Below are 13,521 nucleotides of genomic sequence, written 5' to 3' on the forward strand. Positions count from 1 at the left end.
GGTGAGTGAGTGGGTCCAAATTTGTGTAAGAATGCTTCGTTAAATTCATGGTGAAGATGGATAATGAAGATGGATAATGAAGTGGTGTTTATGGCATTATTGAAATGTCCCGTTCTTATTGATTAAAAACGTTCCATATTAATTGATTTCGTTGCGAAGTTTTGACCTCTATATGAGACGTTTTTCAAAGACTGCATTCATTTTTAAAACAAATCATAACCTTTATTTCATAAATAAAGGTTTAAAAAGCTTTACGTAGATTATCAAATAATGATAATCTAAAATATACTGTTTACACACGACCATTACATAATGGTTTACAATACAAATATGTTACATCGAAATCAGTTTCTTGAATGCAGTTTTTACACAATATCATACAAACATGGACTCCAAATCTTGTCCTTATTTTAGTATGCAACAGCGGAAGCTCTTAGTATTTACCTGAGAATAAACATGCTTTAAACGTGAACAAAATTGTTGGTGAGTTATAGGTTTAACCTATATATATCAAATCATAACAATAGACCACAAGATTTCATATTTCAATACACATCCCATACATAGAGATAAAAATCATTCATATGGTGAACACCTGGTAACCGACATTAACAAGATGCATATATAAGAATATCCCCATCATTCCGGGACACCCTTCGGATATGATATAAATTTCGAAGTACTAAAGCATCCGGTACTTTGGATGGGGTTTGTTAGGCCCAATAGATCTATCTTTAGGATTCGCGTCCATTAGGGTGTCTGTTCCCTAATTCTTAGATTACCGGACTTAATAAAAAGGGGCATATTTGATTTCGATAATTCTACCATAGAATGTAGTTTCACGTACTTGTGTCTATTTTGTAAATCATTTATAAAACCTGCATGTATTCTCATCCCAAAAATATTAGATTTTAAAAGTGGGACTATAACTCACTTTCACAGATTTTTACTTCGTCGGGAAGTAAGACTTAGCCACTGGTTGATTCACGAACCTATAACAATATATACATATATATCAAAGTATGTTCAAAATATATTTACAACACTTTTAATATATTTTGATGTTTTAAGTTTATTAAGTCAGCTGTCCTCGTTAGTAACCTACAACTAGTTGTCCACAGTTAGATGTACAGAAATAAATCGATAAATATTATCTTGAATCAATCCACGACCCAGTGTATACGTATCTCAGTATTGATCACAACTCAAACTATATATATTTTGGAATCAACCTCAACCCTGTATAGCTAACTCCAACATTCACATATAGAGTGTCTATGGTTGTTCCGAAATATATATAGATGTGTCGACATGATAGGTCGAAACATTGTATACGTGTCTATGGTATCTCAAGATTACATAATATACAATACAAGTTGATTAAGTTATGGTTGGAATATATTTGTTACCAATTTTCACGTAGCTAAAATGAGAAAAATTATCCAATCTTGTTTTACCCATAACTTCTTCATTTTAAATCCGTTTTGAGTGAATCAAATTGCTTTGGTTTCATATTGAACTCTATTTTATGAATCTAAACAGAAAAAGTATAGGTTTATAGTCTGAAAAATAAGTTACAAGTCATTTTTGTAAAGGTAGTCATTTCAGTCGAAAGAACGACGTCTAGATGACCATATTAGAAAACATACTTCCACTTTGAGTTTAACCATAATTTTTGTATATAGTTTCATGTTCATAATAAAAATCATTTTCCCAGAATAACGACTTTTAAATCAAAGTTTATCATAGTTTTTAATTAACTAACCCAAAACAGCCCGCGGTGTTACTACGACGGCGTAAATCCGATTTTACGGTGTTTTTCGTGTTTCCAGGTTTTAAATCATTAAGTTAGCATATCATATAGATATAGAACACGTGTTTAGTTGATTTTAAAATTCAAGTTAGAAGGATTAACCTTTATTTGCGAACAAGTTTAGAATTAACTAAACTATGTTCTAGTGATTACAAGTTTAAACCTTCGAATAAGATAGCTTTATATGTATGAATCGAATGATGTTTTGAACATCATTACTACCTCAAGTTCCTTGGATAAACCTACTGAAAATGAGAAAAATAGATCTAGCTTCAAAGGAACCTTGGATGGCTTGAAAGTTCTTGAAGCAGAATCATGACACGAAAACAATTTCAAGTAAGATTTCCACTCGAAATAAGATTGTTATAGTTATAGAAATTGAATTAAAGTTTGAATATGATTATTACCTTGTATTAGAAAGATAACCTAGTGTAAGTAACAAAGGTTTATTGATCTTGGATGATTACTTGGAATGGATTTAGAAAACTTGGAAGTAAACTTGCAATCTTGGAAGTATTATTGATTTTATGAAACTAGAACTTTTGGAATTTATGAAGAACACTTAGAACTTGAAGATAGAACTTGAGAGAGATCAATTAGATGAAGAAAATTGAAGAATGAAAGTGTTTGTAGGTGTTTTTGGTCGTTGGTGTATGGACTAGATATAAAGGATATGTAATTTTATTTTCATGTAAATAAGTCATGAATGATTACTCATATTTTTGTAATTTTATGAGATATTTCATGCTATTTGCCAAATGATGGTTCCCACATGTGTTAGGTGACTCACATGGGCTGCTAAGTGCTGATAATTAGAGTGTATATACCAATAGTACATACATCTAAAAGCTGTGTATTGTACGAGTACGAATACGGGTGCATACGAGTAGAATTGTTGATGAAACTGAACGAGGATGTAATTGTAAGCATTTTTGTTAAGTAGAAGTATTTTGATAAGTGTATTGAAGTCTTTCAAAAGTGTATGAATACATATTAAAACACTACATGTATATACATTTTAACTGAGTCGTTAAGTCATTGTTAGTCGTTACATGTAAATGTTGTTTTGAAACCTTTAGGTTAACGATCTTGTTGAATGTTGTTAACCCATTGTTTATTATAAAAAATGAGATGTTAAATTGTTATATTATCATGATATTATGATATATAATATATCTTAGTATGATATATATACAGTTAAATATCGTTACAACGATAATCGTTACATATATGTCTCGTTTCGAAATCATTAAGTTAGTAGTCTTTTTTACATATGTATTTCATTGTTAATACACTTAATAATATATTTACTTATCATTTAACATAATTAACCAAGTGTATCAATATCTTAATATGATTCATATGTACCTACTAAGACGTTGTTATAACGATAATCGTTATATATATCGTTTTCGAGTTTCTTAAATTAATAGTCTCATTTTTATGTATATAACTCATTGTTAAAATACCTAATGCGATACATAATTATAATAAAATCATGTTAACTATATATATAACCATATATATGTCATCGTATAGTTTTTACAAGTTTTAACGTTCGTGAATCACCGGTCAACTTGGGTGGTTAATTGTCTATATGAAACCTATTTCAATTAATCAAGTCTTAACAAGTTTGATTGCTTAACATATTGGAAACACTTAATCATGTAAATAACAATTTCATTTAATATATATATATTAACATGGAAAAGTTCGGGTCACTACAGTACCTACCCGTTAAATAAATTTCGTCCCGAAATTTTAAGCAGTTGGAGGTGTTGACGTATCTTCTGGAAATAAATGCGGGTATTTCTTCTTCATCTGATCTTCACGCTCCCAGGTGAACTCAGGTCCTCTACGAGCATTCCATCGAACCTTAACAATCGGTATCTTGTTTTGTTTAAGTCTCTTAACCTCACGATCCATTATTTCGACGGGTTCTTCAATGAATTGAAGTTTTTCATTGATTTGAATTTCGTCCAACGGAATAGTGAGATCTTCTTTAGCAAAACATTTCTTCAAATTTGAGACGTGGAAAGTGTTATGTACAGCCGCGAGTTATTGAGGTAGCTCCAGTTGGTAAGCTACTGGTCCGACACGATCTATAATCTTGAATGGTCCAATGTACCTTGGATTTAGTTTCCCCGGTTTACCAAATCGAACAACGCCTTTCCAAGGTGAAACCTTAAGCATGACCATTTCTCCAATTTCAAACTCTATATCTTATCTTTTACTGTCCGTGTAGCTCTTTTGTCGACGCTGGGCGGTTTTCAATCTTTGTTGAATTTGAATGATTTTCTCGGTAGTTTCTTGTATTATCTCCGGACCCGTAATCTGTCTATCCCCCACTTAACTCCAACAAATCGGAGACCTTCACTTTCTATCATAAAGTGCTTCAAACGGCGCCATCTCAATGCTTGAATGGTAGCTGTTGTTGTAGGAAAATTCTGCTAACGGTAGATGTCGATCCCAACTGTTTCCGAAATCAATAACACAAGCTCGTAGCATGTCTTCAAGCGTTTGTATCGTCCTTTCGCTCTGCCCATCAGTTTGTGGATGATAGGTAGTACTTATGTCTAGACGAGTTCCCAATGCTTGCTGTAATGTCTGCCAGAATCTTGAAATAATTCTGCCATCCCTATCAGAGATAATAGAGATTGGTATTCCATGTCTGGAGACGACTTCCTTCAAATACAGTCGTGCTAACTTCTCCATCTTATCATCTTCTCTTATTGGCAGGAAGTGTGCTGACTTGGTGAGATGATCAACTATTACCCAAATAGTATCATAAGCACTTGCAGTCCTTGGCAATTTAGTAATGAAATCCATGGTAATGTTTTCCCATTTCCATTCCGGGATTTCAGGTTGTTGTAGTAGACCTGATGGTTTCTGATGTTCAGCTTTGACCTTAGAACACATCAAACATTCTCCTACATATTTAGCAATATCGGCTTTCATACCTGGCCACCAAAAATGTTTCTTAAGATCCTTGTACATCTTCCCCGTTCCAGGATGTATTGAGTATCTGGTTTTATGAGCTTCTCTAAGTACCATTTCTCTCATATCTCCAAATTTTGGTACCCAAATTCTTTCAGCCCTATACCGGGTTCCGTCTTCCCAAATATTAAGATGCTTCTCCGATCCTTTGGGTATTTCATCCTTTAAATTTCCCTCTTTTAAAACTCCTTGTTGCGCCTCCTTTATTTGAGTAGTAAGGTTAGTGTGAATCATTATATTCATAGATTTTACTCGAATGGGTTCTCTGTCCTTTCTGCTCAAGGCGTCAGCTACCACATTTGCCTTCCCCGAGTGGTAACGAATCTCAAAGTCGTAATCATTCAACAATTCAATCCACCTACGCTGCCTCATATTCAGTTGTTTCTGATTAAATATGTGTTGAAGACTTTTGTGGTCGGTATATATAATACTTTTGACCCCATATAAGTAGTGCCTCCAAGTATTTAATGCAAAAACAACCGCGCCTAATTCCAAATCATGTGTCGTATAATTTTGCTCGTGAATCTTCAATTGTCTAGACGCATAAGCAATCACCTTCGTCCGTTGCATTAATACACAACCGAGACCTTGCTTTGATGCGTCACAATAAATCACAAAATCATCATTCCCTTCAGGCAATGACAATATATGTGCCGTAGTTAGCTTTTTCTTCAATAATTGAAACGCCTTCTCTTGTTCATCCTTCCATTCAAATTTCTACCCTTTATGCGTTAATGCAGTCAAGGGTTTTGCTATTTTGGAGAAATCTTGGATGAATCTTCTGTAGTAACCAGCCAATCCTAAAAATTGACGTATATGCTTCGGAGTTTTTGGGGTTTCCCACTTTTCAACGGTTTCGATCTTTGCCGGGTCCACCTGGATACCTTCTTTGTTCACTATGTGACCAAAGAATTGAACTTCTTCCAACCAAAATGCACACTTTGAAAACTTAGCGTACAATTTTTCTTTCCTCAATACTTCTAGCACTTTTCTCAAATGTTCTTCGTGCTCTTGATCATTCTTTTAGTAAATAAGTATGTCATCGATGAAAACAATGACAAACTTGTTAAGATATGGCCCACACACTCGGTTCATATGGTCCATGAACACAGCTGGTGCGTTAGTCAATCCAAACGGCATAACCATAAACTCGTAATGACCATAACGCGTCCTAAAAGCAGTTTTTGGAATATCATCCTCCTTTACTCGCATTTGATGATATCTAGAACGTAAATCGATCTTCGAATAAACCGACGAGCCTTGTAGTTGATCAAATAAGTCGTCAATTCTCGGCAGTGGATAACGGTTTTTGATGGTAAGTTTGTTCAACTCTCTGTAGTCAATACACAACCTAAATGTACCATCCTTCTTCTTGACAAACAAAACAGGAGCTCCCCATGGTGATGTGCTTGGTCGAATGAAGCCACATTCTAATAGTTCTTGCAGTTGGCTTTCCAGTTCTTTCATCTCGCTGGGTGCGAGTCTATAAGGAGCACGAGCTATTGGTGCAGCTCCTGGTACAAGATCTATTTGAAATTCAACAGATCGATGTGGAGGTAGTCCCGGTAATTCTTTCGGAAATACATCGGGAAATTCTTTTGCGACGGGAACATAATTGATGCTCTTTTCTTCAGTTTGTACTTTCTCGACGTGTGCTAGAACAGCATAGCAACCTTTTCTTATTAGTTTTTGTGCCTTCAAATTACTAATAAGATGTAGCTTCATGTTGCCCTTTTCTCAGTACACCATTAAGGGTTCTCCTTCTTCTCGTACAATGCGAATTGCATTTTTATAACATACGATCTCTGCTTTCACCTTCTTCAGCCAGTCCATGCCAACTATTACATCAAAACTCTCTAACTCTACTGGTATCAAATCAATCTTAAATATTTCGCTACCAAGTTTAATTTCTCGATTCCGACATATATTATCTGCTAAAATTAATTTACCCTTTGCTAATTCGAGTAAAAATTTACTATCCAACGGCGTCAATGGACAACTTAATTTAGCACAAAAATCTCTACTCATATAGCTTCTATCCGTACCCGAATCAAATAAAACGTAAGCAAATTTATTGTCAATAAGAAACGTACCCGTAACATGCTCCGGGTCTTCCTGTGCCTCTGCCGCATTAATATTGAAAACTCTTCCGCGGCCTTGTACATTCGTGTTCTCCTGGTTCGGGCAATTTCTAATAATGTGGCGCGGTTTTCCACATTTATAACAAACTACATTGGCATAACTTGCTCCGACACTACTTGCTCCGCCATTACTCGTTCCGACACCATTTGTTCCTTTCGTTCTGTTAACCCCTGGTCCGTAGACCTCACACTTCACCGCGCTATGACCATTTCTTTTACACTTGTTGTAAAATTTGGTGCAGAACCCTAAAATTTGGTGCAGAACCCCGAGTGATACTTTTCACACCTTTGGCATAGCTGCTTCTGATTGTTGTTGTTGTTGCTGTTGTTATTGTTGTTGGGATGATTGTTGTAGTTGCTGTTGTTGTTGTTGTTGTTGTTGTTGTTGTTGTTGTTGGGCCGTTTGTTGTAGTTGCGATTGATGTTGCGATTGTTGGGATAATTGTTGCGATTATTATTGTAATTGCTGTTGTTGTTGTATTGGTGATTCTTATCACCGTTTTTCTCCCACTTTCTTTTGACTTGCTTCACATTGGCCTCTTCAGCCGTCTGTTCATTAATTCTTTCCTCAATCTGGTTCACAAGTTTGTGAGCCATTCTACATGCCTGTTGTATGGAGGCGGGCTCGTGTGAACTTATATCTTCTTGGATTCTTTCCGGTAATCCTTTCACAAACGCGTCGATCTTCTCTTCCTCATCTTCGAACGCTCTCGGACACAATAGGCACAATTATGTGAATCGTCTTTCGTACGTGGTAATATCAAATCTTTGGGTTCGTAACCCTCTAAGTTCTGTCTTGAGCTTATTGACCTCGGTTCTAGGACGGTACTTCTCGTTCATCAAGTGCTTGAATGTTGACCACGGTAGTGTGTACGCATCATCTTGTCCCACTTGCTCTAGATAGGTATTCCACCATGTTAACGCAGAACCTGTGAAGGTATGCGTAGCATACTTCACTTTATCCTCTTCAGTACACTTACTTATGGCAAACACCGATTCGACCTTCTCGGTCCACCGTTTCAATCCGATCGGTCCTTCGGTTCCATCAAATTCCAAAGGTTTGCAGGCAGTGAATTCTTTGTAGGTGCATCCTACACGATTTCCTGTACTGCTAGATCCAAGGTTATTGTTGGTATGTAGCCCAGCCTGTACTGTGGCTATGTTTGAAGCTAGAAAAGTACGAAATTCCTCTTCATTCATATTCATGGTGTGTCGAGTAGTCGGTGCCATTTCCTTCAAAATAGTCAAATGGAACAAGTTAATCATACAGAATATTAAGAGTAGTTAATAGTATTTCGTAGCATAATATGAACTCATTTATAAAAGCTTTTTCTTCATATTAGCGTTTTATAAGTTTAAATTCGGGTAGTACCTACCCGTTAAGTTCATACTTAGTAGCTAATATACAATTCAACTACTACAATTCTATATGAAAAACTGATTATAATAATATTTCGCATTCAAACTTTTATACAATATTTTACAAACTTACAATACCGTTTATTTTACATAAAGCATGAAATATAGCACACAATAACTTTGATACAAGATAGTTGTGAAGATAATTCTAGCTAGTACGCAAGTCATTCAGCAAAGGCAATAAAGACACGTAATTCATACGTCCAGAAACAAGTCATGCATTCTGGTTTTACTAGGACTACTTCCCATCCTTGGTCTTGTGGAACATAACCGTTAAGACAACGTGTTGTAACGTTGTCAAAGGGACGAGGGTTACGTAATGACCAACAGTCTCGTAATAACCTAAAAACCTCATTTCTTACCCCAATTACCGACTCTGTCACTTGTGGGAACGTTTTGTTTAATAGTTGTAGCCCGATGTTCTTTTTCTCACTTTGGTGAGAAGCGAACATTACTAACCCGTAAGCATAGCATGCTTATTTATGTTGCATGTTAGCCGTTTTTTCTAAATCATGAAGTCCTATATTTGGATACATTGAGTCAAAATAATTTCTTAACCCGTTGCGTAAAATAGCATTTAGGTTCCCCGCAATATATGCGTCAAAGTAAACACATCGTAACTTATGGGTTTCCCAATGTGATATCCCCCATCTTTCAAACGAAAGTCTCTTATAAACCAAGACATTCTTGGAACGTTCTTCGAATGTCTTACAAACTGATTTCGCCGTAAATAGTTGTGCCGAAGAATTCTGACCGACTCTAGACAAGATTTCAGCAATCATGTCTCCGGGTAGGTCTCTTAAAATATTGGGTTGTCTATCCATTTTGTGTTTTTATACTGTAAAATAGACAAGAGTTAGATTCATAAAAAAAAAATACTTATTAATACAAGCAATTTTTACATATATCATAAAGTATAAGCACACTATATTACATATATTACACCACACGAATACAACTATCTTATTCCGACTCACTCGTTTCTTCTTCTTCGGTTTTGGTTCATTTTGCCAAGTTTCTAGGGATATATGATGTTCCCCTAATACGAGCTGTCGTTTTCCACAACAGTTTAGAAAAACCTGGTGGTTTAGAGGTTCCTAGGTCATTGTTACAACTTAAGGGCTTCGGGGGTTGACGATACATATAAAGTTCATCGGGGTTGGAATTAGATTTCTCTATTTTTATGCCCTTTCCCTTATTATTTTCTTTTGCCTTTTTAAATTCAGTTGGGGTAATTTCTATAACATCATCGGAATTCTCGTCAGAATCCGATTCATCGGAGAATTGGCAATCCTCCCAATATTTTGCTTCCTTGGCGAAAACACCATTGAACATAATTAACCTTGGTCGGTTGGTTGAGGATTTTCTTTTACTTAACAGTTTTATTATTTCCCCCACCGGTTCTATTTCCTCCTCCGGTTCCTCCTCTTCCGGTTCTGATTCTTCTTCCGGTTCTGATTCTTCTTCCGGTTCTTCTTCGGGAACTTGTGAATCAGTCCATTATATATTCGACTCTTCGTTATTATTAGTTGAGTCAATGGGATTTGTGCTAGAGGTAGACATCTATCACACAATATCAAACATGTTAAGAGATTAATATATCACATACTATATACATGTTAATAATATATAGTTTCCAACAAAAATGTTAAGCAATCATTTTTAAAGAAAACATGGTCGAAGTCCAGACTCACTAATGCATCCTAACAAACTCGATAAGACACACTAATGCAAATTTTCTGGTTCTCTAAGACCAACGCTCGGATACCAACTGAAATGTCCCGTTCTTATTGATTAAAAACGTTCCATATTAATTGATTTCGTTGCGAGGTTTTGACCTCTATATGAGACGTTTTTCAAAGACTGCATTCATTTTTAAAACAAATCATAACCTTTATTTCATAAATAAAGGTTTAAAAAGCTTTACGTAGATTATCAAATAATGATAATCTAAAATATCCTGTTTACACACGACCATTACATAATGGTTTACAATACAAATATGTTACATCGAAATCAGTTTCTTGAATGCAGTTTTTACACAATATCATACAAACATGGACTCCAAATCTTGTCCTTATTTTAGTATGCAACAGCGGAAGCTCTTAGTATTTACCTGAGAATAAACATGCTTTAAACGTGAACAAAATTGTTGGTGAGTTATTGGTTTAACCTATATATATCAAATCGTAACAATAGACCACAAGATTTCATATTTCAATACACATCCCATACATAGAGATAAAAATCATTCATATGGTGAACACCTGGTAACCGACATTAACAAGATGCATATATAAGAATATCCCCATCATTCCGGGACACCCTTCGAATATGATATAAATTTTGAAGTACTAAAGCATCCGGTACTTTGGATGGGGTTTGTTAGGCCCAATAGATCTATCTTTAGGATTCACGTCAATTAGGGTGTCTGTTCCCTAATTCTTAGATTACCAGACTTAATAAAAAGGGGCATATTCGATTTCGATAATTCTACCATAGAATGTAGTTTCACGTACTTGTGTCTATTTTGTAAATCATTTATAAAACCTGCATGTATTCTCATCCCAAAAATATTAGATTTTAAAAGTGGGACTATAACTCACTTTCACAGATTTTTACTTCGTCGGGAAGTAAGACTTAGCCACTGGTTGATTCACGAACCTATAACAATATATACATATATATCAAAGTATTTTCAAAATATATTTACAACACTTTTAATATATTTTGATGTTTTAAGTTTATTAAGTCAGCTGTCCTCATTAGTAACCTACAACTAGTTGTCCACAGTTAGATGTACAGAAATAAATCGATAAATATTATCTTGAATCAATCCACGACCCAGTGTATACGTATCTCAGTATTGATCACAACTCAAACTATATATATTTTGGAATCAACCTCAACCCTGTATAGCTAACTCCAACATTCACATATAGAGTGTCTATGGTTGTTCCGAAATATATATAGATATGTCTACATGATAGGTCGAAACATTGTATACGTGTGTATGGTATCTCAAGATTACATAATATACAATACAAGTTGATTAAGTTATGGTTGGAATAGATTTGTTACCAATTTTCACGTAGCTAAAATGAGAAAAATTATCCAATCTTGTTTTACCCATAACTTCTTCATTTTAAATCCGTTTTGAGTGAATCAAATTGCTATGGTTTCATATTGAACTCAATTTTATGAATCTAAACAGAAAAAGTATAGGTTTATCGTCGGAAAAATAAGTTACAAGTCATTTTTGTAAAGGTAGTCATTTCAGTCGAAAGAACGACGTCTTGATGACCATTTTAGAAAACATACTTCCACTTTAAGTTTAACCATAATTTTTGTATATAGTTTCATGTTCATAATAAAAATCATTTTCCCAGAATAACAACTTTTAAATCAAAGTTTATCATAGTTTTTAATTAACTAACCCAAAACAGACCGCGGTGTTACTACGACGGCGTAAATCTGATTTTACGGTGTTTTTCGTGTTTCCAGGTTTTAAATCATTAAGTTAGCATATCATATAGATATAGAACATGTGGTTAGTTGATTTTAAAATTCAAGTTAGAAGGATTAACTTTTATTTGCGAACAAGTTTAGAATTAAATAAACTATGTTCTAGTGATTACAAGTTTAAACCTTCGAATAAGATAGCTTTATATGTATGAATCGAATGATGTTATGAACATCATTACTACCTCAAGTTCCTTGGATAAATCTACTGGAAATGAGAAAAATAGATCTAGCTTCAAAGGATCTTTGGATGGCTTAAAAGTTCTTGAAGCAGAATCATGACACGAAAACAATTTCAAGTAAGATTTCCACTCGAAATAAGATTGTTATAGTTATAGAAATGGAATTAAAGTTTGAATATGATTATTACCTTGTATTAGAAAGATAACCTACTGTAAGTAACAAAGGTTTATTGATCTTGGATGATTACTTGGAATGGATTTAGAAAACTTGGAAGTAAACTTGCAATCTTGGAAGTATTCTTGATTTTATGAAACTAGAACTTTTGGAATTTATGAAGAACACTTAGAACTTGAAGATAGAACTTGAGAGAGATCAATTAGATGAAGAAAATTGAAGAATTAAAGTGTTTGTAGGTGTTTTTAGTCTATGGTGTATGGATTAGATATAAAGGATATGTAATTTTGTTTTCATGTAAATAAGTCATGAATGATTACTCATATTTTTGTAATTTTATGAGATATTTCATGCTATTTGCCAAATGATGGTTCCCACATGTGTCAGGTGACTCACATAGGCTGCTAAGAGCTGATCATTGGAGTGTATATACCAATATTACATACATCTAAAAGCTGTGTATTGTACGAGTACGAATACGGGTGCATACGAGTAGAATTGTTGATGAAACTGAACGAGGATGTAATTGTAAGCATTTTTGTTAAGTAGAAGTATTTTGATAAGTGTCTTGAAGTCTTTCAAAAGTGTATGAATACATATTAAAATACTACATGTATATACATTTTAACTGAGTCGTTAAGTCATCGTTAGTCGTTACATGTAAATGTTGTTTTGAAACCTTTAGGTTAACGATCTTGTTGAATGTTGTTAACCCATTGTTTATTATAACAAATGAGATGTTAAATTGTTATATTATCATGATATTATGATATATAGTATATCTTAGTATGATATATATACAGTTAAATGTCGTTACAACGATAATCGTTACATATATGTCTTGTTTCGAAATCATTAAGTTAGTAGTCTTATTTTTACATATGTATTTTATTGTTAATACACTTAATAATATATTTACTTATAATTTAACATAATTAACCAAGTGTATCAATATCTTAATATGATTCATATGTACCTAGTAAGACGTTGTTATAACGATAATCGTTATATATATCATTTTCGAGTTTCTTAAATTAATAGTCTCATTTTTATGTATATAACTCATTGTTAAAATACCTAATGAGATACATACTTATAATAAAATCATGTTAACTATATATATAACCATATATATGTCATCGTATAGTTTTTACAAGTTTTAACGTTCGTGAATCACCGGTCAACTTGGGTGGTTAATTGTCTATATGAAACCTATTTCAATTAATCAAGTCTTAACAAGTTTGATTGCTTAACATGTTGGAAACACTTAAT

This window comes from Rutidosis leptorrhynchoides, chromosome 3, assembly GCF_046630445.1.
Source record: "Rutidosis leptorrhynchoides isolate AG116_Rl617_1_P2 chromosome 3, CSIRO_AGI_Rlap_v1, whole genome shotgun sequence".
Classification (NCBI taxonomy): Eukaryota; Viridiplantae; Streptophyta; class Magnoliopsida; order Asterales; family Asteraceae; genus Rutidosis; species Rutidosis leptorrhynchoides.